The sequence below is a fragment of the Haematobia irritans genome, chromosome 2, assembly GCF_050003625.1.
Source record: "Haematobia irritans isolate KBUSLIRL chromosome 2, ASM5000362v1, whole genome shotgun sequence".
Lineage (NCBI taxonomy): Eukaryota > Metazoa > Arthropoda > Insecta > Diptera > Muscidae > Haematobia > Haematobia irritans.
The window spans coordinates 83549557-83575760 of record NC_134398.1 but is presented as its reverse complement, the minus strand read 5'-3'; the positions used below and the strand labels follow the sequence as shown (position 1 = coordinate 83575760).

At 33.0% G+C, this 26204-nt stretch overlaps 1 long non-coding RNA gene across 1 annotated transcript in view; it reads left to right on the top strand.

The window, feature by feature from the left end:
• LOC142223108 (uncharacterized) overlaps positions 1-25330 on the top strand; it is a 28503-nt gene extending 3173 nt beyond the window's left edge. Inside the window, exons 2-3 of the long non-coding RNA XR_012718570.1 lie at positions 24996-25101; positions 25167-25330. This is a non-coding gene — a long non-coding RNA (uncharacterized LOC142223108). The remainder of the gene's footprint in view (positions 1-24995; positions 25102-25166) is intronic.
• Positions 25331-26204: the final 874 nt, after the last annotated feature.

The following is a 26204-nucleotide window of genomic DNA, read 5'->3' as shown; positions in this document are numbered from 1 at the left end:
ATTTGATTAAATAATTAATTGAATCAATTAACATATTAATTGAATCCGTTTCCAAATTCAGTTAAATGTTTAATTGAAAAAATTTTGGTGATAATTTTTTCTATATATAGAAAATTTTGTCAACATTTTATTTCTTAAGGAAATTTTGTCAAAATAATTTTTTTTAAAAAGTTTTCTTCCTATACAAAATTTTTGCATAATTTTGTATCCATACATTTTTTTTTAATTTTATTTCTGGCAAAATTTTATTTCTATAGAAATTTTTGTCAAAATTTTATTTCTACAGAAAATTAAAAAAATTTGGGCAAATTAACGATTTGACGAAAATGGACCATCGAACCAAATTTAAAATTTAACAGCCTATTTCTGCTATGCGAATTCTAGTCTTTGTTCGCATACAAAACGAAAAACAGCTGATTTTGGTTTCTCTAAGGGGTGTCTAAACGAAATTCGAAACGAAAGTCAATGCGAACGAAGACGTAACGTAAGATCTAAAATTGGGTTTCTCTAACTAGATTCGTTCGCATTTTGACGAACTGAAATGTCAAAACCACTCACTTGGTAAAGACCTTTCGTTTTGTGGAAAAAGGCATTTATAAATGGAAAAACTTAATAATTGATTAAAGCTTTTATTGTAAATTTGTAATAAAAGTTAATTATATCGATCTATTTTTTCTTTATAACCGCCATAGAGACCGTTTAAGGGAAAGTCTAACACGAACAAACACATACATTTCGAATGAAACACTCATTAAAAGGAGAACTGAACTGTAATTATTTTAGAAATATGGAAATTCAAATCCTTATCTCTCTACGCGGGCTAATTTGTTAAAAAAATCATTGAGCTAGCGGGAAAAATTTGCCAAAAGAACGGCGATGCCAGATTGAATTTTATGGAAAATAATAATTTTTAAAATGTATGGATATTTTTCAGGAAATTTAAATAATTGAGATCTGGTAATGCTAGCATTTGACAGTAACGTAAGCCATGCGAACGAACGAAAGGAATTGATTTCGATTTGGACCAATTTTTGTCCGATCGGACCAAAATGGCAACCCTGACTGTATAACGATACCCACCTGACCACAACGTTCGTTATCGTATTCGATATAGAAACATTCTCGGTTTTTCCTCGAAGAAAACTATCGAAAACGATATCGAGAATGGTTCGAAAAAATTTCGAAAAACGTTCATCTGTCGTGCTGTTACTGCCAGCAAACTCTTCGTTTTCGAAGGCTTGCTAGTGATTCGTTGGAGAAGGTTTCGCGATATCTATAATTGATCGTTAACGAATCTATTTCGAATTCGTTTTCGTATTCGATATCATTTCGCTTTCGAAGGTTTTCTATACTGTTTTATTCCCATTTTGTTCCCATTATAAGTTGTGTAGTAAAAGAAAATGTTCAAGTTTGTTTTTATTTTATTACAACACAATATAGATAATTATAATACAAAATAATGTAGATATTAGGGTTGCGAACAAAATACTAGAAATATTTAAATTTAGGAGTATATATTTAAAGTGATTTAAGGCACTGCTTTGACTCCTTTGCGCGGAATTTCTTATTAAACCGGTCGTGGCTATGCCATTGAAAAGGACTATAAACAATGAGAAACATTTTCCTGGATACATCTGCAACTTAAACAAGAAAGAAAATTGGTTTTTTTTAAATATATATAAATAAATTACTTACCTCTTTTAGATTCGCTAAGACACTTCACCCGCACTTAACAATTTCTTAAACTGCAATGACTTTTTAATCTCTGTATGGCGGAACACCAACAAATAAGCCGAAAAATATTCGTTATTACTTCGAAACAACGAACGTTCGAAATTTTTCTATTATCGAACTTTTCTCGAATAATGTGCGCGTTAATTTATTTCGAAAAATGTTCGCTTTAGCGAACCTTCGCCATTTCTCGGCACTTTGGTGGGGTGGGTATCGAAAATTGCCGGTAGTCTGGGGCCAAATCGCCGCAGTCTAAATCGAGTACTTCGTCATCGTAATGTAGTTTACGCGAATTGTTTGTACTCGAAGTTGAACATGCATGCTATCGAAAACGAAGTATGTAGTGATTTTTGAGCAGAAAAAAGGTAAACAAAAAGAAAAAAGTTGGTGAAAATGTAATTATTATTCTATTTTGGCAAAATACATTTAAGAAAATATAATCGGGAAATAAAACCGCATGAAAGACTTGCGGGGAATTGTTCCCGTAGGGGTTGTTCTGCATGCAACCTTGAGAAAACGCATTGAAACTTTTCTAATTGAAAATATGTGTGTTAATGCTTTTTAGATTACAACGAAGTATGTATGAATATGATAATGCTTAAATTTTAAAAAGAAAACAAACACATTTTTGAACCAGATAAGACAAATTAAAACAATATTTTTGATCACAGATTTGCTATAAACGATGGGGCAACATAACTTCTGCAAAGTGCCGCACGCAAGAGTCAGTCAATTATAATAAACTGCGTTAGAAATTGTCGGCATCGAGAGAAAAAATTTATGCTTCATTAAATTATTTGTTTTTATTTATATATAGAAACATAAAATACAAAATAATACGCATTTTTCGAATTTAAAGGACGATGAAAATTCATAATTACATTTGCAATAGATTTTAGTGCGAATATCAATATTTTTTTCCAAAAGCGTTAAATGTTTTGCGTGCAGTCCTAGTTCCTCAAATTTGGAGCTTGACTCTGAACTCTTACAATAGTAAACAAAACATAATTGGCCGAAAATGTAAGAACGATTTAATAATTAATTTAATAATTATAAGTATTTTACAATCCAGTAGTTTTTCTTTAGATTGCAGAACATGAGTTTCTTCGTATTTCCTTAACATTTTACCACAAACTTAGAAATAAAAGGATTTTGCCACATATTTGATTATATGTTTACATTTTTCTCTGCAAATCATATGATCTGCAGACTATGACTTTTCGGCAAGCGATTTCAAAAAATCTTGTTTCACGGGAAACCAAGAACAACCAAAAATTTTTGGGAGGAAATCAAAGTGGAAGGTGAAATCTTTTTGAAGGGAAATCCAGAACATACCCGAATATTACTTGCATTTAGGGAAACGGATCAAAGAAAGGAATGCTCAGTAGCCACTTCAAAAAAACTTATTTTTCAAGAACATATTTAAAAGCTTAAAAACACAATTAATTAAAAGTACTCACTTCAAAATAGAATCATTACTCTACTTCAGGCAATGCTAAAGTACTGCTTTTTTTCACGAATACTTTTCCTTATTAATGCCACTTTGTACTCATTCTCTGAATCCGAAGACGAGGAAACCAAAAAAACAGTTGGATTCATAATATATTTTTACACATATATTTTAGCACACAAAAACAATATAAATATCTCAGAAAAACCATAATTTGATAACCAAAAATTATTTTGAAATTCTACTCTCTTTCAATTTCTTATTACCATATGTTTACAGCAATGTAAAAAAAAGTAGTAGACAAAATAAATTACGATCGAATGCGGTGATCCAAAAATTTAATGCGATCTCTATACGAAACAGAACTCGATGACGAATGCGGTGATTTGGCCCCATGGTAGGCTGTCCATTACATCTCTTTTAAAGAGAACATGTTCTCTTTTTGTGTTCGTGTCTATTTGTTCACTCTCTTTATTTGGTGCCGTATTTTTATGTCCAAAAGTGCTCTTTATGTACTCTATTTAAAAAAAATCCTAGATTGATGGAATTTTATTTATTTAGTAAGAATTCGCCACAATTGTTCGCCACTAATTGTTTACTGGGTTGCGACTTTTCGACGTACTGCGTAAAAATTAGAAATAGATGTAATTGAACGTACGACGTAAATACGCCAATACGTTGTCGTCGTCAATTGTGGGTGAGATCATAGGAACATGTGTGTTTTATTTCTGACAGCGTATTTTTGAATTTATTATGTAAACTCTTTTTTAGTTAAAATGTTCTCTTTTTTTAAAGCGAAAGTTCTCTTTTGAAAATTATCCATATGGAAACCCTACCCCAGGGGCCTACAACATTCTAGTTCTACTACTATCTGGTAGATGTCGCACGGGCGATATCACACATATTTATCGGCTTATGCTAATTGTCTTGGCTACAATCATCTAGAACATTCTACTATCTGGCCGATGTCGCACAGGGATACATGATTATGGTCATATTAATACAACTATAACAATAAACAATGAAGATAACAAAACAAAAGGGGTTACTTTACAATGAACGATTGGGAAACTAAGAACACAAAAGATGTTTAGGAAAGTACTAGAAAATAAAGAAATGATTTTGACAAGTGATGACGCAATTTGACCGTTACAATTTGAAATTTTAAATTAACGGAAACTAATTTGAATAAACTTAAATCTAGAAATATCAAATTCGTACTACTGCCTCCCGCTTAAGCCTGGGGCCAAATCGCCGCATTCGTCAACGAGCTCTGTTTCGTATCGAGAAACATTTCGATCGCTGTAAAATTTTGGATCACCGCATTCGATCGTAAATTATTTTGTCTACTACTTTTTTTTACATTGCTGTAAACATATGGTAATAAGAAATTGGAAACAAAAGATGATTTCAAAATAAATTTTTGTGATCAAAATATGTATATGTGTAAAAATTATTATGAATCCATGTGTTTTTGTTTTCCTCGTCTTCGGATTCAGAGGTCGAGTACAAAGTGGCATTAATAAGGAAAAATATTCGAGACAAAATCAGTCGTTTAGCATTGCCTGAAGTGCATTGCCTGTAAGTGATTCTATTTTGAAGTGAGTGCTTTTAACTATTTGTGTTTTTAACATCCATAGATTTAAAAGACGCTTTTGTCTGTCAAAAGAAGTTTTTAAATATCTTCTTGAAAAAAATGAGTTTTTTTGAAGCGGCTACTGAGCATTACTTTCTTTGTTCCGTTTCCCTAAATGCAAGTAATATTATATTTTCTTAAATGTATTTTGCCAAAATATATTAATAATACTTCCATTTTCACCAACTACTTGTTTCTTTTTGTTTACCTTTTTTCTGCTCAAAAATCACTACATACTTCGTTTTCGATAGCATGCTACCTATCGTGTTCAACTTCGAGTATAAACCATTCGATAACGACTGCGGTGATCCGTGTAAACTACATTACGACGACGAAGTACTCGATTTCGACTGCGGTGATTTGGCCCCTGTTCGTCCCGAATAGGCACAGTATCCGTTCCGTAAGTAGCCAAACGTTCCAGATGTACAACTTTCATCTTTGACCTTGGGCTGTCGTCTTTTTGAATGCGGTATACAACATCCCTGCCAACATTTTTTGAATTTGAGGGCGCTTCTGAGATTCCCCACTACGTCGAAAACAGTCGTATACGATATCCAAAACTCCTCGGAAAAGCGCCGTCACTATTGAGAAGTTGTACCACGCCAAGTTACTACAAAAAAGTATCGGATGAGTGCAATTATTAGGTGCCCTTCTGGATACATTTAGAAGAACGCCAATAAGAGCCCCTTCAAACAATCAGACAAAGTGCATTTTAAGATAGTTGTAAAAGAATCATTGTGGTCAAGTAAAACACGATTGTTTAGATGTTTATTAATTTTATTAAACATTTATAAATTCTCATAAATATAACATTTATACGACTATCACATCACATTTAACATATTTTATGCATTAATAAAATATTGATGTTGAGTTACAAGTTGCAAGTTACAAGTTGTAGCGTCTATCCGCCAGTGCTTTTATTCCCAATGGAGGCAGCGTGTCTGGAAAAATATTTGAAAAACTATCACTTTATTCCATTTGGAAGTCAACAATTATTCACCAATATACCTTTCACAATTTTAAGCGAAATAACTATGTTTTCAGCACTTCATTATCGTTTTTATTTAAATAAATTATAAGAAGCTGATTGTGCTTGGTGGTTCACAAAATATAAAATGGCTCTTGTAACAATAGTGATGGCAAAATACTTTCATGCGAATAGCGATGGCAAAATACTATCACAGTTGTCGATTGTTGCAGTGTCACTTACGAGTCTGTGGTAGCGATGAGGATGAAATTGAACTTTGAAATGCTGGCAGGGATCAGGGCTGTTTTATTTTTGCACTGATAACCAGTGCTAAAATAAAACGCAAAAATAATCTCAGCTCAAATTTCGATTTTTGATTGGCAACACTTGGTCCCCAGCTGTCAAAATGAAATTTTTTGTTTACAAATGAAAAAATGAATGACCGCCAATATATAGCAACAAGTGAATTTTGATAATATTAAATACAGATACATAAACAAAAAATTAATAAACCAAAGTTTGTGGTGGTAATTTGCATAATTGTTTTTGCCCTAAATCAACTTGTCGGTAGTGAAATGGATTTGGAAAATGGATGGATTTAAATAGTTCTGTAAACAAGTGGAACAATTCCAAAAGCTATTGAGAGCTTTACAAAATGAACACAGTTATTTGTATGAAGTGATCAAGTAAAATAATGTTGAAATTCCACCTATATCTGCCTTACCCCCAGAGCCTGAGCCACTACAAACAAAGCCGATTACAAGTGTTGCGGACACGGATAAAATGGAAATTATGTCCAAGAATTGTGCAGAACTAAGGCAGACACTGGCAAACAATTGCAAGTCCAAGAAGAAACAAAAGGAAAAGTCTAAATCTAAAAAGAATGATAGCAATCAAGTGACCAATATCAGTAAGGAATCATAACCAGCCATATCGGAGGAAGTAGTCGCCAAGGTACAAGAATCCAGCGAGGTGCAAGAAAATAGTATAAGCAATACAAATGGTGACGTTGAGACGAATAAAAAGAGGCTGTCAATGAAATACTAGCGCATGCCGCGGAAGTTCCTTCTCCCAATGACATAATTGTAACAGAAGAGTCTGTTGAACCCAGGGCTGTGGAGTCGAGTCAATTTTGCTCGACTCCGACTCCAGCATTTTTCATCAGCTCGACTCCGACTCCGGGCAATATAACTAAATATCATTTTAATTTGTAGTTCTATTGTGGGGGTATCATAAATGGATCGATATAAAGTATCGTATTTATTTATGTGTAGAAAAATGGTCTTAATTTCACACTTGTTGCCAATTGAACTATATATTTCAAATTTAGGGCAATGTCTGTCCTATATTTACAAATATATTTACAATTTTTGATGGCAATTTCGGAACAACGCATTTATGATTCATCAGTCGATAGATATGTATTAGAGGTATAGGAAAATTTGAGTCATTTTTACAAGTTTTCGGCTTAGGTAGTGAGTATCAGTGAGCATCAGTAAGAAAAAAATTGAGAAAATTTGTTATAGAAATAAAATGTGTAAAAAGTGAAAAATTGCTATAGAAATACAATTTTGAAAAAAAAAAATTGTAGAAATAAAATTTTGAAAAAAAAAATATCAATAGAAATACAAATTTGAAAAAAAATTGTGTATTGAACAAAATTTTGCAAAATTTTCCATAGAAGTGATATTTTGCAAAAATTTCCTATAGAATAAAATTTGGAAAAATTTTCAATAGAAGTAAAATTTTGCAAAATTATCTAAAGACACAAAATTTTGAATAAATTTTTTTATAGAAAAAGAATTTTGACATAATTTTCTATAGAAATAAAATTTTAAAAACATGTTTGTGTAGTAAGTAAAATTTTGCAAAATTTTCTATATAATCAAAATTTTGAATAAATTTTTTATAGAAATAAAAATTTGACAAAATTTTCTATAGAAATAAAATTTTTACACAATAAAATTTTGAATACAAATTTTTTATAGAAATAAAATTTTGACAAAATTACAATAGAAATAAAATTTTGAAAAAGTGTAGTAAATAAAATTTTGCAAAATTTTCTGTAGAAATAAAATTTTGCAAAATATTATATAGAAACAAAATATTGACTAAATTTTCTATTGAAATAAAATTTTTACAAAATTTTCTGCAGAAATAAAATGTTGACTAAATTTTTATATAGAAATAAAATTTTGACTAAATTTTCTATAGGAAACAAATATTTATATAGTAATAAAATTTTGACAAAATTTTCTATAATAACAACTTTGAAAAAATTTTCTGTCAATATTTCAAATAAATTTATATGGATCGATTCGGCCCATCTGCTAACATTCTAGGAAACATAAAATGATCTCCGTAATTGGAAGTTGATTTTCATTTACAGTCGTGCCGTACATTGCTCGAATGAATAACGCAATGGAAACTAATTTTCGTACAAACGTGTTTACTTACAAAAATATGAAGTGTTGTAAAAAATTTAGTTTAGCCGGAGTCGGAGTCGAGCAAAATTTTTGATACTCCGGCTCCAGCAAAATCTTCAGACTCCGCCTCCACAGCCCTTGTTGAACCAGTGCCAGTTTCTAATTAGATATACAATACCAAATTTTATTATATGTATCTCTTTCTTGCACTTGCTGCTCTCTCTTTACACATTTAAATTGTTCCTATCATATGGACTTATAATTACTGATATTGTTCCAAATTAGCCCTTTGGCCTTGGTACATTGACGTAATTTATAAAAAATAAATAAAAATGTTGCTACATTTAGTTCATTAAAGAATAACCATAAATCCATACGATATTATATCAAGCTCTTCAATTGTTCTAAGGGCTTTAATTCACCACCACATATTTCTCTTTCTCATTTATATCATATTAAACGAAAACAATATCTATTTCGTATTTGTTTATTTTTTTTTATTAAAACGATAAATAATAAATGACTTTCGTCTTACTTGTTAAAGAAGATTGTAAAAGCTTTTAATTATTGGATTAGTGATAGGCTTTGTTATAGTCATGGCATGCAAATACACGAAAAGTCTGCGTGTATGTAATCCTCTTTTCTATATTATCCATTTTTTGAGGCTCAACAAATGATTTCTCACCTGCCCAAAGCATGCGAACGTGTATTTAATTGTTTGTAATTATCCTTTGGTGTGATGTTGGCGGTAGTTTTATGTAGGCATCCAAGTTTCTAACCCACCAAAAATGGCGCATTCAACAAGTTAGTTTTGGTTTGATAAAATTTTCTAAGAAATAAAAAATTAAAAAAATTTCTATAGAAATACAGATTTCGTAGATTATTTTTGGCGATATGGACCAAATGTTGTGTGATTGGCCATTGGCTATATTTAACTAAAGACCGATGTGGACCAATTTTTGCATGGCTGTTAGAGACAATGTACTAACCCACGTACCAAATTTCAACCGGATCGGATGATTTTACTCTTTCAAGAGGCTCCTGAGGTCAAATCTTGGGATCGGTTTATATGAGGGCTATATATAATTATGGACCGATATCGACCAATTTGGGCATGTTTGTTAGAGACCTTATACTTACACCACGTACCAAATTTCAACCGAATCGGATAACTTTTGTTCCTCCCAGAGGCTCTGGTGGTCCGTTTATATGGAGGGTATAAGTAAAAGTGGTCCGATATAGCCCATTTTCAATACCATCCGTCCTACATCAATAATAACTACATGTTTCGTCTCCTTCTGATTGTTGCAAACATATGCACTAACTGGTCCACAGTGTGGACAAGGTTTAAAAAGGGGGGAGCTCGTAGCCTGAAAGTGAACATTACTGATTCAGGCGTTCGAATACTACAAACTCCACGAGAGTAAAAGTGAGTACTAAGTTCGAGTTTAATCACTAAAGTGAAAACTAATTCAGCAAAAAAGGCATAAAATTATACATAGAATAGCCCAAAGCAAATTTTCACAAAGTTTGTATTCCTTAAAATGGATTATTAGGAATTCCTTGGATATAATTTTGAACAATATGTTTCATTGCGTAAATTGATTTGTTTCTATAAGGCTATTCAGTGATTGCCACCCGCGGATTTACTTTCGAAATTTATTTTCTCCCACTCTGTTAGGAACCCACAGATTAACATACCTCAGATTTCATGTTCTACATTCGAGAGATCGTACTAGAATTTGGAATTCTCTCCCGATAACACTCAGCTGCTTCAACTTTACTGTTTACCAATTTAACCCTGGACAGTCATGCTTCCTCAAAATCACGACGCGTAATTTCATTTTCGATCTAAAATGTATTTTAGTCGATTGGGAAATGATAAATTTAAGCTATACTATTTCAACTATTTTATGAATTTTTGTTTTATACTAATTAAAAACAAATTGAATAAGAAAATAAACTCAATTTTCTCATTTTTGCTCACGATGCGAATTATAGCTGTTTGGAATAAGCCGTAGTCAAAATGACGAAGGATGACGTTAGCGTACAAAAAATAAGGATGACTTTCCAGGGTTAAGCAATTCTTTTTAAAGAGTTTTCTGAATGAATGATTTATAGAAGAATAAATTAATTAATAAAGATTTCTGTCATTGCCAATGGTAGTTACCCTTATTTTCTGGAATAAGTATTGGTGGATATTATTTGAACCTTTAGCCATATTTTTATTTTTTACTTTTTAGTTTTATTTTTATTATTTGCTTTATTTTTGCTTATTTCGTTTACACTTATATATTCTACACTTTTCTAAAAATTCATTCATATTGTTCTTTAATTAAATAGTAAATTTATTTTAGATTTTATATAATTAATTACTTATATAGGCAATGCGTAAATAAATAAATAAATAAATTATGCTTGAAAATAGTCAAAATTTAAAATTTTCGAATTTCAAAAAACTGAATGTTGTGCCATTTGTGCTAGGTGATTTATGCTTGAAAATAGTAAAAATTTAAAATTTTCGGATTTCAAAAAACTGAATGTTGTGCCAATTTGCGCTAGGTTAGTACTCATTTGTGCCGTTTGAATCAACCTTCTATCTCAAAACATTTTGGAGATATTCTCAAAAAATGCCAATTTAAATGCCAATTTTTGCTTGAAAATAGTCAAAATTTAAAATTTTCGAATTTCAAAAAACTGTTGTGCCAATTTGCGCTAGATTGGTACTCATTTGTGCCATTTGAATCAACTTTCTATCTCAAACCGTTTTGGAGATATTCGCCAAAACTTTTTTTTAAATGCCAATTTATGCTTGAAAATAGTCTTACAGTCTCTTCAAAAATTGAGTCTATTATCAAATTCCATTGATATTGAATCAAAAATCATAAATTAGTAAGGCTATATAGCTACATATTTATTTGTTTTTGTTCTAAAACCAATGACAATTTGTATTTGATAACCAAGATAATTTTGTTTTGTTCCTTATAATTTTTTGGGGAATGGTAATTTACAATCCTATTAATTAGCTCTGTGGGGAAGGAAGAAATTAATATATGTTAAATTTTTGCAATGCAAAACTCACCAATTCTCCTTATCTTATTAATTTTATGCACTTTATCCATTTTATTATTTGTTTTAAGGAAAATCTGCTACACAAACAATCTATAATCAACGGCCAATTGTCAAAAAGTGTCAAATTAAAGTAGTGATAAAGAAGGGTAAGACCTACAATAAATTTTTGTAACTTATGAAGAAGTTATTAAACATATTATAGGCTATTTTATGTTTATGAATGAGGTTACAGCAAAGATAGCCTATTTTCTTTTGATAAACCTTTGTTAAAAATTTATGAATACGGCTGTTAATCTTTCATTTCTGTAATTTAGGAAATTCTTCCCATTAAACATTTTTCTTATACCAGCCTTTTATTATCAAAGAAACACACATTCTTAAATTCTATTGGTTTATCCTTGTGTTTTATTGATAAATTTTACAATTTTATGTTCACTAAATAAATTTCTAATTAGAGAAACTTACTTTCTTGAACATATAAAAAGATAATTTTATAAAATTTCGGCAAACACGTCTCTACAAGATCTGCAACAAAACTTAGCAAAGGATTAGACTTAAAAATAGAAGAAAAGTTTAGATGTTACTAACACTGTTATGTTTATAAATATTTTACACCTAACACTTATCTAACACTGACTGTCATATATATTTTATTTTATTTGTTCGACATGTAGTTTTTGTTTATTATTTATCCCAAAGATTTGAATTAAAATTTGTGCAAATTCGTATTAATTCTTTATTATGAAACAATATTTTCCATTTTTTTATATAAATTTCTTCATAATTATTCATTTTCTAATACTGTTTTTAGTCATTCATATCCGAATAGAGCCTTGACCACTTCAGTATGTTTTTGTTTCCATTTATGCTTTTTCTATAACTCCTTCGAATTTTCTTGGGAACAAGCTTGGAAGGGTATGGCAAATACAAAGGGTCATGGGTTCGAGTCTTTTACCATCCAAATCCCAAATCGAATTAATTTCGAAACAGACCTAGGTAAAAGAAATAGCGTCTCGTTGTATCAATACTTACCTTACCATATGACTATGAAAATGCATCTTTCATAGACGCGGGTACTCTATGATGAACGCAGCATCGAACTAGACAAATGGGTAAATATAAATACGAAGAAATCCCTGGAAAGAGAATATGGACCGATCAAGATAGAAGAAAATCACACAATGCGCACCTTATCAATCGCAATTTCTTGTTCGTTTACTACGTAAGATTTCATTACGAGTTAAAAGTTCTGATCACTTATTCCTACTCATCAGGTAGGTTAGGTTAGGTGGGAGCCATCGTGGTGCAATGGTTAGCATGCCCGCCTTGCATACACAAGGTCGTGGGTTCGATTCCTGCTTCGACCGAACACCAAAAAGTTTTTCAGCGGTGGATTATCCCACCTCAGTAATGCTGGTGGCATTTCTGAGGGTTTCAAAGCTTATCTAAGTGGTTTCACTGCAATGTGGAAAGCCGTTCGGACTCGGCTATAAAAAGGAGGTCCCTTGTCATTGAGCTTAACATGGAATCGGGCAGCACTCAGTGATAAGAAAGCCTGATACATCGGGCTGCCACCTAACCTAACCTACTCTCCAGGTAAATTATTTCATTCTCTCTTTCGTCGTTCACAGATACTCGCCAAAGTTTCCAATTTTGATTAACATGATTTATTTTTTATCTAACGCCACTGTTTACGATCGTTAAGCCCGATTGAAAACATCTCATACACTTATTCAAATTCCTACCCAACATCCGTCAGGGTACATAATTCGAGTTGTTGTTAATTGTTTTTGTCCATATATGAATTTATGGAATTATTTTGATCTGGAAGATCAGTTGTCTCATATTGGCTAAACTTCGAGGAGATAATCATACGATATTTATTCCATGGAAGTGTATTCGCTTAGGAACATGTTATAATTTGTATAAATGCAGTCAATTCTGCAAGAGGACAATTTTATAATTTCAGAATATCATGATCTTCAAATGGATACCTACAAAAGATAGGTATCACACTCAAATTAAATTTCGTTTATGGAAAATTATGACCACCATCTTCCATAGGATAACAAGCGCACGTTACTTTTAAAACAAGATATATTGGAATTTTGTCTGTCCTCCGTAATACGTATTTGTTATTTACATTCAGTTTTGACCAGGGATCCGGAGCGGAGCGGAGCGAAGCAAGCCCTTTTTTTGCCGGAGCGGAGCGGTTTCCAAATGAAAAACCGCTCCGCTCCGCTCCGAATAAAATATTACTTGAATGAAATGTGTAACTTTGAAATTACACTGTGTAGGTAATTTAAAATATAGCTAGTACTTAGCGTAGTGTGAGTAAACGTTTAAAATGTACGATATGTATTTTTGTACGTACGTACATCGGGGAAAACACAACGTGTTTTTTTAGTAATTGTTTTCAAAAACGGCAAATGTCAAAATATATCTCTAGTATGTGTTGTAAAAGTAACAACAGTACTTTCGATCAATTTCATCCCATATTACTACAAAGACGTTTGTAATGAACGTCAAATAAATGCAATTAAACGATCTTATTTATATTTAATGTTTTAGTTTTCTACACTGAAAAAAATATTATCGTGAAGTCAAAGATTTCGTGTCCTTAGAATAAGAATGCAAATTTTGCTTAACATGGAAGACGCATTTCTCTAAAATAAAGTTTTTTTCCTCGTCCAAAAGTCAATAAACTTTGGAATGAAGTTGTAATGTCCTTATAATTAAGTTATTTTACTTAAAAATGTGTATCATAACATGAAAGATAAAATTTTTGAGGTAAGGTCAACGTGACTTTAATAATTAAGAAAATTTCTTTTTTTCAGTGTAAGGACATTCATATTTGCTTTACTATTGTACTATATCCTAGCATTCTCTTATTTCTGATATTAGTTCTCGAAAATTTAATTAAAATTATGGATAGTTTCAATTTTGGTTGAAAAATGTGCGCATATACAATTTTTTCAATACATAATTTTTTCTCACATTGAAAAATAATGACTTGATTTGTATTATTGCATGTTATCTACTTTTTTTGAGAACGAACATTTCTTAAAAACGCTGTTCGAAAATGTATTTTTACAATAAAGGGGAAAAAAGCGAAATTAGGTAACACTAGATCTGAGTAAGAATATTCGTAGGTATACCACGGACTGATTTCGATGGAGTTTGTTGCAAACATAAACACAAACATACACACACATTACAAATATAACAAAACCTCTTCTCTACGTCTGTTGCAAAACAAAAAAAACTTTCGGAGAGTAGTTACTTCTACTCTGAGTATAGACTTTCAATTCCAATCAGCATTGCCGTTTTGGTCCGATCGGACCAAAATTGGTCCAAAAGATTTCTAATTTTTAAATTTGGTCCGATGGTCGGACCAAACAGAATTTGGTCCATTTTCATAAATTTGGTTTCTAAAGGGTGATTTGTTAAGAGCTTGATAACTTTTTTTTAAAAAAAAACGCATAAAATTTGCAAAATCTCATCGGTTCTTTATTTGAAACGTTAGATTGGTCCATGACATTTACTTTTTGAAGATAATTTCATTTAAATGTTGACCGCGGCTGCGTCTTAGGTGGTCCATTCGGAAAGTCCAATTTTGGGCAACTTTTTCGAGCATTTCGGCCGGAATAGCCCGAATTTCTTCGGAAATGTTGTCTTCCAAAGCTGGAATAGTTGCTGGCTTATTTCTGTAGACTTTAGACTTGACGTAGCCCCACAAAAAATAGTCTAAAGGCGTCAAATCGCATGATCTTGGTGGCCAACTTACCGGTCCATTTCTTGAGATGAATTGTTCTCCGAAGTTTTCCCTCAAAATGGCCATAGAATCGCGAGCTGTGTGGCATGTAGCGCCATCTTGTTGAAACCACATGTCAACCAAGTTCAGTTCTTCCATTTTTGGCAACAAAAAGTTTGTTAGCATCGAACGATAGCGATCGCCATTCACCGTAACGTTGCGTCCAACAGCATCTTTGAAAAAATACGGTCCAATGATTCCACCAGCGTACAAACCACACCAAACAGTACATTTTTCGGGATGCATGGGCAGTTCTTGAACGGCTTCTGGTTGCTCTTCACTCCAAATGCGGCAATTTTGCTTATTTACGTAGCCATTCAACCAGAAATGAGCCTCATCGCTGAACAAAATTTGTCGATAAAAAAGCGGATTTTCTGCCAACTTTTCTAGGGCCCATTCACTGAAAATTCGACGTTGTGGCTCGTTAGTAAGTCTATTCATGATGAAATGTCAAAGCATACTGAGCATCTTTCTCTTTGACACCATGTCTGAAATCCCACGTGATCTGTCAAATACTAATGCATGAAAATCCTAACCTCAAAAGAATCACCCTTTATCACATATTAAATAGTAGATGATGCACTGCAAAGAATATTGTCGGGAGGCCAAATATTTCACTTGCTTAAAATACGAATACGAATTTTGCTTAGAATAGAAGACGTATTTCTCTGAAAAAAAGTTTTTCCTTGTCTAAAAGTCTCTAAACTTTTCACTGAAGTCTGTTTGTCCTTATAGCTAAGTGATTCGACATAAAAATGTGTATCCTAACATGAATGCAAATTTCGTTTTAATGAAGTCAAAATGGATTTAATATTTCTGAAAAAATCTTCAAAATTAATAAAATGTTTCAACACATTGTTTTAAAGTCATTATACCCTAAACCACATAATGGTTAGGGTATAATAAGTTTGATCTGCCAAAAAATGTGCCTACAAGAAGTATTGATTTTAGACCCCATAAAATATATACCGATCGAATCGGAATCACCTCCTGGTGCTTGGTGTCCGTCCGTCCATCCGTCCGTTTGTCCATGTATTTGTTGTTCACAGGATTTCGGTCGCAATTATTAACCGATTTTGATGAAATTTGGTACAGGGAGTTTTTTGGGCACAAGGACGAACGTTATTGAATTTGGAAGAAATCGGATCAAATTTAGATATAGCTCCCATATATATGTATTGCCCGATTTCGACAAATGGGGTCACGTTGCACTTTTTTACTAACCGATCGTCGTCAAATTTAGCACAAAATAATCTTCTGTATCACCCTTTAAGTCTGAAAATTTCTTATTTATCAACCGATCTTACTCAAAGTTGGCGAAATGTAATCTTCTATAGCACTAACTATATGTGCAAAAAATCATCGAAATCGGTTCAGATTTAGCTATAGCTCCCATATATGTACCGCCCGGGAGTGGAGCGGAGCGAAAAAAATGGACCGCTCCGGATCCCTGGGTTTGACATTTGTAAATAAACAACATTAGGAACCTACACGACATCAAATGCGCAACGACCACATTTGACGAAATGTTATAGCATCATATAACATTTTTATGAGATTCCCTCTTTTTAGCTACACAGGTTTCATGAAAAGAGCTGGCTTTGTGACGGCTACTATTTTTTAGTATTTTCTTTGGAATTACTTTTGAGTTCCCATTGTATTTTTGGTTGGACGATTTATTGATTTGAAAATAATGACATTTACAGCCTATTTCTGCTATCCGAATTCTAGTCTTCGTTCGCATACGAAACGAAAAACAGCTGATTTTGGTTTCTCTAAGGGGTGTCTAAACGAAATTCGAAACGAAAGTCAATGCGAACGAAAACGTAACGTAAGCTCTAAAATTGGGTTTCTCTAACTCGATTCGTTCGCATTTTGACGAACTGAAATGTCAAAACCACTCACTTGGTAAAGACCTTTCGTTTTGTGGAAAAAGGCATTTATAAATAGGAAAAATTTATTTACAACCTATTTCTGATATCCGAACGAAAGCAATTGCGAACGAACGGCAGTCACTCACTTTCGTCTAGATTTGGGTTTCTCTAACTTCCTTTCGTTCGTTCGCATGGCTTACATTACTGACAAATGATAAATTACCAGATCTCAATTATTTCAATTACTTGAAAAAGGCCCATACATTTTAACAATTATTTTCTATAAAATTCAATCTCGCATCGCTGTTTATTTTGCAAATTTTTCTCATTGTTGATATTTGGTTTAGCTCAATATTTTTTTAAAGAAATTATCCCTCGTAGAGATATATGTATTTGTATTTCTATATATTTGCAATAATTACGTTTCGGTTTTCCTTTTAATGAGTGTTTCATTCCAAATGTATGTGTTTGTTCATTTTAGAATTTCCTTTAAACGGTCTATATGGCGGTTATAAAGAGAAATAGATCGATATTAACCACTTTTATCATGTATTTTCACCAAAAAGCGTTAATCAATTTACCAATTATTAAGTTTTTCTCTATTTATGAATGCCTTTTTCCACAAAACGAAAGGTTGTACAAAGTGAGTGGATTTGACATTTCTGTTCGACAAAATGCGAACGAATGGAATTAGAGAAACCCAATTTTAGTGGTAACATTACGTTTTCGTTCGCATTGATTTTCGTCTCAGTTGTCGTTTAGATAGAGCTTAGAGAAACCGAAATCAGCTGATTTTCGTTTTGTATGCGAACGAACAGCAGAATTCGGATATCAGAAATAGGCTGTTATTTTATTTATTTACAAGATATATTTCATAAAATAAATTTATAAAATATAATTAAAAGGCACCGGATTACACGATAACAGATCATTTGTGCCTGTTGTATAGTTAAATTATTGGTTTAAATTTTATTTATGTACATAATATGAACAATCTTTAATTGATAATGATATTAATATGGTTTTAGAATATATAAAAGAAAAAATTAGATGTTTTAGATTCCATGAATTCTAAAGGATTCTCGTATTTTCGGGATCATTACTTTTTATTCTGGATGATGGACAATCGGAAAGAATATGTTTCACAGAGAGGTAATCGTCACAAAAACTACATTTGGCGGGTTCAGTTTGATCATAATAGTGTTGTGTATTGAAAAGCGTTTTATTCACCCTAAGGCGAGCATTCCGATCTACTAAGGCGAGAGTTGTAGTTAGATCTATTTATAGTAGGGTCTATCAAGCTAAGAAATACACTGGAGTCGCACCAAATCCTAGTGTTAATAATGGTCTTTTTGGACAAACAAGGTGGAGTTACGATTCGATTCGAATTCAAGGATCTCTTTGCAATCTCGTCCGCGTACTCATTACCGCTTATATCGATGTGGGAAGGTATCCACATTATTACAATGTTAGATCGAGAGGCGTGGAAAATTAAGTGGTCGAAAACTTGAGCCTTGTTGGATTGAATGGCTCTTAACACACTAAGGCTGTCGGTACAGATTAGTGTTCTGCCGAGTTGCTCTGGAGCATATGCAATGGCAGCTAACTCAGCAGAGAATATGCCCAGAATATGAAAACCCAGTACGAATTCCATCAAAGGAACCGTCTGTATATAATACAGTCTGTGGGTTATAAAGATTTATTTTCTCAGCCATCAGAGACTTATATACATGGGGAGCAGTAAGATCTTTGTTGTATCTGCTTAGACCGTCGTCGAAAATAATTCTGTTGTTAAAGTCGAATAGTTCGACGGGTCTATCAGGAATATATATGTCAAAGTCGGAAAGTAAGCTCATAATTTTGTTGATAGCAGACTTCGGTAACTGAGATCCATTTTCGATATGTTCCCAAAAGGCCTGATGGAGTCCATGCCTGATCATGGTGATTGCTCGAGAGGCCAAACATATACAGTATTTCTCATGTAATTCACGAAAACTTTTAAATTTACCCTCATGCCTTAACGATTCGATTGGTGTCGATTTCAGTAAATCAGTAGCCGTTCGATAACACTTATTAATGGAAATGTCAAGTTTGGAAATATTGGACTGCGAAGTCCATCCATATAATGTTGTACCATGTGAGAGAATTCCTGATACGAGTAACCTACATATATGGATCGCAACGTCCATGTGAGGACCCTTGGTTCTAGAGCAGATAAGTCTCAATAAGTTATTGACCTTTGTCAATTTACTTACTAAGTACGTTATCTGATCATTCCATAATAGATTCCTACACTCATAGAAAAAAGTCTGCTAAAAACAGCAGTCGATATCTGCTGTTATATTTTTGTACTTCAGGGCGTAATGAACAACAATTTATAAAATTTTTAGGTTATAAAATTTTCCCCAAAGCCTATTTAAGAACCAAAATTAGTTTTTGGTATATTTTTGCACTGTAAAATACTTACAAGCTCCTAAATACGATCAGCAAACATTTTGTTTGCTGTTATGCCTCAATTCGATAAATATTCAGATTTTTGGTCAAATACTATAGATATTCATAAAATATTGTGTTAATTATGTTAGGATAGCTCCTAAGTTGACATTTTTATTTGTTTTAGCCAAAATAAAACATGTTTTAGTGTAATCGAGCTTCAAAAATTGCAGGAAATGTTTGCTATTTCAGCAAACAGTGACTGCTGTCCCTTTTTCAGCAGACTTTCTGCTGTTTTCGCAGACTTTTCTGCTGTCCCTACTAACAAATTTCTTTGGGTGTAGTAAAGATAATTCCTAGGATTTTAATACGTGTTTGAATAGAGATATAATCGTTACCGAGACGAAGATTGTCGATGCGACAATTTCTTTTCCTACATACGTGAAGGAGTTCTGTCTTCGAGTCAGGAATGATTGCTCCCGAATATTTAGCCCAGTCCTGAACACGATTGTTAAAACTTTGTTAAACGACATAATCGATAGATTGGTGAGTCACCATGGAATCGTCAAGGCTATTGGCATAGATATTGTAAAGTACAACGGACAAGGGAGACCCCTGTGGAATCCCATTGTCAAGTTCGAATGTTTGGGAATAGTGACCATCGACCTTAACCACGATTCTTCGATTTGATAAAAATGAATGAAGTAAATGAAGTATAGACGAATTCATTCCGCATCTTTTCAATTCCGATATTATCGGAGTTAGAGTGACGCGATCGAAGGCTTTTTCCAAATCGGAAGACATAAGGATGGAATGTTTCCTATTGGAGATATTACTACGGAGCCTTTCCTCGATTTGATGGCAAATGCTATGTACACCTTGTCTCGGTATAAATGCATGTTGGATCCGAGAGATTCTGCCCTGAGTATATGCAAAGAATCGTCGCGCTATTATCTTCTCCAGGATCTTCGACATTATCGGTAACAGCGATATAGGTCTGTAGCCTTCTAGACGGTTATGGACCTTTCCCGGTTTTGGTATTGGGGACAATGTCGCAGTTTTCCAATCTTGTGGGTAGGTTCCAGATTGGATAATGTTATTATAAAGTTTGCATATCCTTTCTTTTATAATAACAGGTGCATTGTCGACCATTGGATAACAAAGTTGAACCCCTAAGGGTCATCAGAGTCTGATCCAGTTCGGAAACGTCAATATCTTGTACCATACCTGGAAAGTGGTCCACATGCGACGTGATAGTAGAAATAATGCCGAATTTCTCTCTAATTACAGCGGGGTCAATAGCTTCGTCAGAGCTCAGAGAACTCCTGAAGGACGCAAATTCAGAAGCAATTTCCTGGGGTTGTGATATACTTCTCCCGGAGACAGTGATCATAGGAAAGCATAGGAATTTTTGCGATCTTAGGCGTTTCACCTTGTCCCAGAGTAAACGAATGTCTAAACAGGGGTCGAAAGAATTTAGAAAGTTTGTCCATGTCTGGCGTTTGGAGATTTTACATTCTCTCTTAACCATTGCACAGGCCCTTCTATAGAGTCTACAGTTTTCGTTAGACCGGGATCTTCTAAAGGTAATCCAGGCCTTATTTCTTGCATAAATTAATTTGCCAATATACCTGTTGAACCAAATGGGGTTATTTCGATTGGTAGGTTTTCGGGTTAACGGCATAGATTCGTTAGCTGCCTTTCGAAAAAGACGCCCAATTTGAGCGGCTTCTCTGTTGACATCATTAGAATGTTCAAAGTAGTCGTTAAACTGTGATAATTTCGATCGAAATAGAGGCCAGTCGGCTCTCTTAACTATGAGTCGCGGTATGAAATTTCTACTGTGGGTTGGTGAGGGCTGCACATGGTTACATCGATGGCAGTAAAAGTATTGCGTGTACTGAGAAGCGTCGGTGAACCGTCATTCAAAAAGACCAAGTCTGTCTTCTGCAAAGTTTACCCAAAGATTGCCCAGAGGTGAATCTGTGCAGGATCCCCATACGCTAATATGTGCGTTGAGATCTCCCAGAACTATATTGTACCCGGTTGTAACTAATGGTATCCTATCAATCACCTCAGCAGATAAGGTGATGTCATGTTCATGATAGATATTCGTGATGGTCGTCGGGTGACCAATATCAACTGTTACTGCCTGAAAGAGTAATGTATCTGTGGATATGATTTTAAGCGAAAAGTGTAAGCCATTTCTGATAAAAATGGCAATACCTTCTTTAGCATAATTATAATTCTTGTTGTGAAATAAAACTGACTAGCCGGGTAAATGTAGTACACCCAAAGAAATTTGTTAGTAGGGACAGCAGAAAGTCTGCTGAAAAAGGGACAGCAGTCATTGTTTGCTGAAATAGCAAACATTTCCTGCTATTTTTGAAGCTCGATTACACTAAAATATGTTTTATTTTGGCTAAAACAAATAAAAATGTCAACTTAGGAGCTATCCTAACATAATTAACACAATATTTTATGAATATCTATAGTATTTGACCAAAAATCTGAATATTTATCGAATTGAGGCATAACAGCAAACAAAATGTTTGCTGATCGTATTTAGGAGCTTGTAAGTATATTACAGTGCAAAAATATACCAAAAACTACTTTTTGTTCTTAAATAGACTTTGGCGAAAATTTTATAAACTAAAAATTTTATAAATTGTTGTTCATTACGCCCTGAAGTACAAAAATATAACAGCAGACATCGACTGCTGTTTTTAGCAGACTTTTTTCTATGAGTGTATAATGTGTGTTTCTTGTAAAGCGATTATGTTCGGTTTATGTTTAGCAACAAGCATTTCTAATGCGAAATAATGGCATAAGAATCCCTGAATATTCCATTGTAGAATCTTAACATCTAAATTTGTCATATTTGAAATCTAAAAAAGAGGAAAAAAGATATGTAATTAATTTATGATTTATGGTTAGATTTTGATGATGTTTTTCTGTAAGTTTCAGGTGTTATTAATACTTTTAAATCTGGAAACATTTTGAAGGCCTGCGAACAGGGAGACATTTCTATGTCGTTGAGATATGAATTGTCCCTAGGGTGTGATTTGTAGAGATGATAGTGGATTTAGAGTTGGAACTAGTGGTTGGTTCACTTTGAATAAGATTGATGCTGTTGAAAGAATTTTGGTCGTGTGTTTCATTATTTTCGTTTGAGTATTTTGAAGTTGTGGTTGTTGTTTTTTCAGGATTATTTGCTGATATAGCTAAGTTGTTTATTATTATTTGGTGAGAAGCTATTTATGAGTGAGTTAAAGGTTGTTGGTTGTGGTAAGTTGGTGGTTTGCTGTCTTATATGTTGAGGTGGTGGAGAAAGTGAATTTGGTGGTGGAGTGATTTCTGCAGAGTGTAATTTAGTAGTTTGGTTATTGGTGCAGTAGTCATTGCTGGCTACCTGAGCGTATGTGGCGTTTGGAGTATAAGGAGTTATTAGGTGAGCTGATGGATTGGAGTTAAAAATTTTCCAGGCTTCTCGGACTGTGCATCGATTGTTAATTTTTATCTTATTCACAGATTTGTGTTTCAAAAACGTTGGGCATTTTGGATCATTGGATGTATGTGATTCGATATTGCAGTTATAGGCCGGTATGCACCTCTAGCGAAATTTTCGGTAGCAAAAATTTATTTAAGTCTACAACAAAAAAACAGGGCTGTGTACACAAATTTTAAACCAGCTGATCGCTTTTAAAAATTGTTAATATATGTTCCAAATATTCCTCAAATAAATTGTTTATTATTTACAGACCTTTTAAAACTTTTACGCACACAATGATTGTAATAAATTAAATGTTTGCTGCCAAAATATGCTTTTGACAACCCTGTTATTTTCATTAGAGGTGCGTAACAGCTTTCATTAGAGGTGCGTAAAATTGAACGCTACCGAAAATTTCGTTAGCATAAATAGCAATGCATTTCTTATGGGAATGAAATTTTTCGCTAGAGGTGCATACCGGCCTTAACGCAAAATTTTCTGTTGCAAACATCATGAGGTGGTGGTTGAGCACATTCCCCACAAAGTGCGACATTCTTACAATGGTTTTTTGTATGACCGAGTTTTTGGCAGTTTCTGCACTTTAGTGGATTTGGTATATGCTCAAATACTGTGCACATGTTGTAGCCTACTTTGATGCGTGACGGGCGATGTTGTGTTTTGTTTTTTCGTTTTTTGTCCGGGGAAGGGTCCAGTGATAAAACACTGAACTTGTTGTGGTTGGGGGGGTAAATCCCATTCATTTTTATTTACAATGAAAGTTCTTTGATTCTCTTTTATGTAATATGACGTAGAGAGAAAATAAAAACAAACGAAAGAAGAGCGCAGGAAAGACGTGAGAGAATAAAATAAACTGTTAGTGCCTTTGATTTGCTTTAACCGTGTAGACGCAAAGATGATGTTTGCTCTGGCGATAGCCCAATCAAGACTGTTGGAGGAAAAACTTAATAATTGATAAATTGATTAAAGCTTTTATTGTAAATATGTGATAAAAGTTAATTATATCGATCTATTTTTTCTTTATAACCGCCATAGAGACCGTTTAAGGGAAAGTCAAACACGAGCAAACACACACATTTCGAATGAAACACTCATTAAAAGGACAACTGAACTGTAATTATTGTAGAAATATGGATTACAAATCCTTATCTCTCTACGCGGGCTAATTTGTTGAAAAAAAATTTTGAGCTAAACCAAATATCAAAAGCGGGAAATGTTTGCCAAATGAACGGCGATGCCAGATTGAATTTTATGGAAAATCATTTTTAAAATGTATGGGCCTTTTTCAGGAAATTGAAATAATTGAGATCTGGTAATGCTAGCATTTGATAGTCAAAGATAATTGAGAAGAAGATGCAGTCTTGTCATAGCAAAACTGAAGCACCAGAGGACTCTGCCAACAAAATATCATAAAGTTTGCGCCGACGTGTCTCTCAAATGTACTGCCGTTTGCGTCGGAAAATATCATAACATTTGTGTTTTTCATAAATTTTTGAATAAAACCCCATAAAAGTAATACCAAAACGATTGTAGAAAATTAAAATAAAACGTATGTGTATTTTAAAGCGAATATTCAATATGGTTTTATGTGAATATTGCCGTTTTAAATTTATTCCTGGGCAGAGCTGCTTTGGAAAAAATGGACAAATAAAACAATTTTTATAAGAGCACAACCCAATAAACACAGAATGAGCGATTTTCAAATGCGACAACTTTTCAGTTTGAGGGTAAATATAATTTTCAACATAAATTCAACTTGAATTGAAATAGCTCATCTTCAATAAATCTTCAAATTGTTTGCGAATTACTTCAAATTTGCCAAAATGTTGACGAAATCTTTGAAAAGGTGTTGAAGATAATATGAGAAAACTTTGACAAAACACTACCCTAAAATGCAACGAAAAAACCATGTGGTTTTCAATACTTATTTGTACAACGAAGTTCGTGGCCAATTGCAAGAAATAAAAAATGGGAAAATTTTAGACAAATAACCAAATAGTTTATAAAAATAGGAAATAAAACTGAAAGTAAAAAATGAAATGAAGCTTTAAGGAAGTCATTAAATGTATATCTCTTTGCAGAAAACTAAAATTATGGATTCTACGTTCTTGATGATATTAAAAAGCAGACCAATGAAAAAATGGTTGACAATTAACTGGAACTGCTTCAAATAGTTTATAATAATTGGTACGTCAATATGAAAAATTAAATCAACACTTTAAAGAAGTCACTAAATTTAAATCTCTTTGCAGAAAACTAAAATCTTTGGATGCTACATTCTTGCAAACATTAAGAAGCTGACCAGTGAAAACTGAGGCTTATCGACAAGAAAAAGTTTCCAGAAACATTACAAGTGCAACCAATTAAAATTGTTAAAAACAACAAATTGTTGAAATCAACAACTTCTGGATGAAAATGTGCACCACATCGTCAGTTTAATTCATATGCTATTATCAGTTTAAAATGGATATTTTGTGAATTCCTTCTGCTGGAAATCAATTCTAACACGCGGTCCAGTACGTTCCTAATTTCAAATTGCCCGCATGTTAATAAATTTTAATGCTGTTTTATGACACCAAAAGGAAATCGAATTATCAATGCAAAAGTGTTTACTAACAATGTTTAAGATATTTAAAGTTTTGTTGTTTGTTTTTTTTTTTTTTTTTTGTTCTTATTTGTTGATATGTTTAATAAGATTATTATTATCAATTGGTATTGTAGTGTATTATTATATATTTTATTTAGATGAAAATGAATAAATTATACAAAATTCATAGAATTTTGGCTTTGACTTTCAATTTGAAGTGGGGATATCATTCATACAAATTTAGGTTGAAAAGTATTTGCAACGATGTTAATTTTGAATTTGACTCGCATCGAAAATTGTTTGACAAATTATTGAGTAGCGATGCATTTCAATTTGAGGATAACACTTGAGATATTATTGGTAATGTGTTGAATTTCACTGTTGAGGGTAATGTCTGTTTTTTGTTGAGAACGCGATTTTCTCAACAATTTCTCAACTTGAATATTACCCTAATCCTTTGAAAAAATGTTTGAAAAATTGTTGAAATTTAGCATTTTTCAAACGTTTGTGTTTATTGGGAATGCTTAATCTTGTTATACTCAATTATCTTTGTGATAGTAACGTACAGTGTTGCCAATTTGGTGCTTTTAGCACCAAATGTAGTGCTTTTTGATTTCTAAAAAGCACCAAATTGCCTTTTTGGTGCCTTTTCAAAAAAAGCACCAACTTGGTGCTTTCTGGCATTTTCATTTAGTGCTTTTGG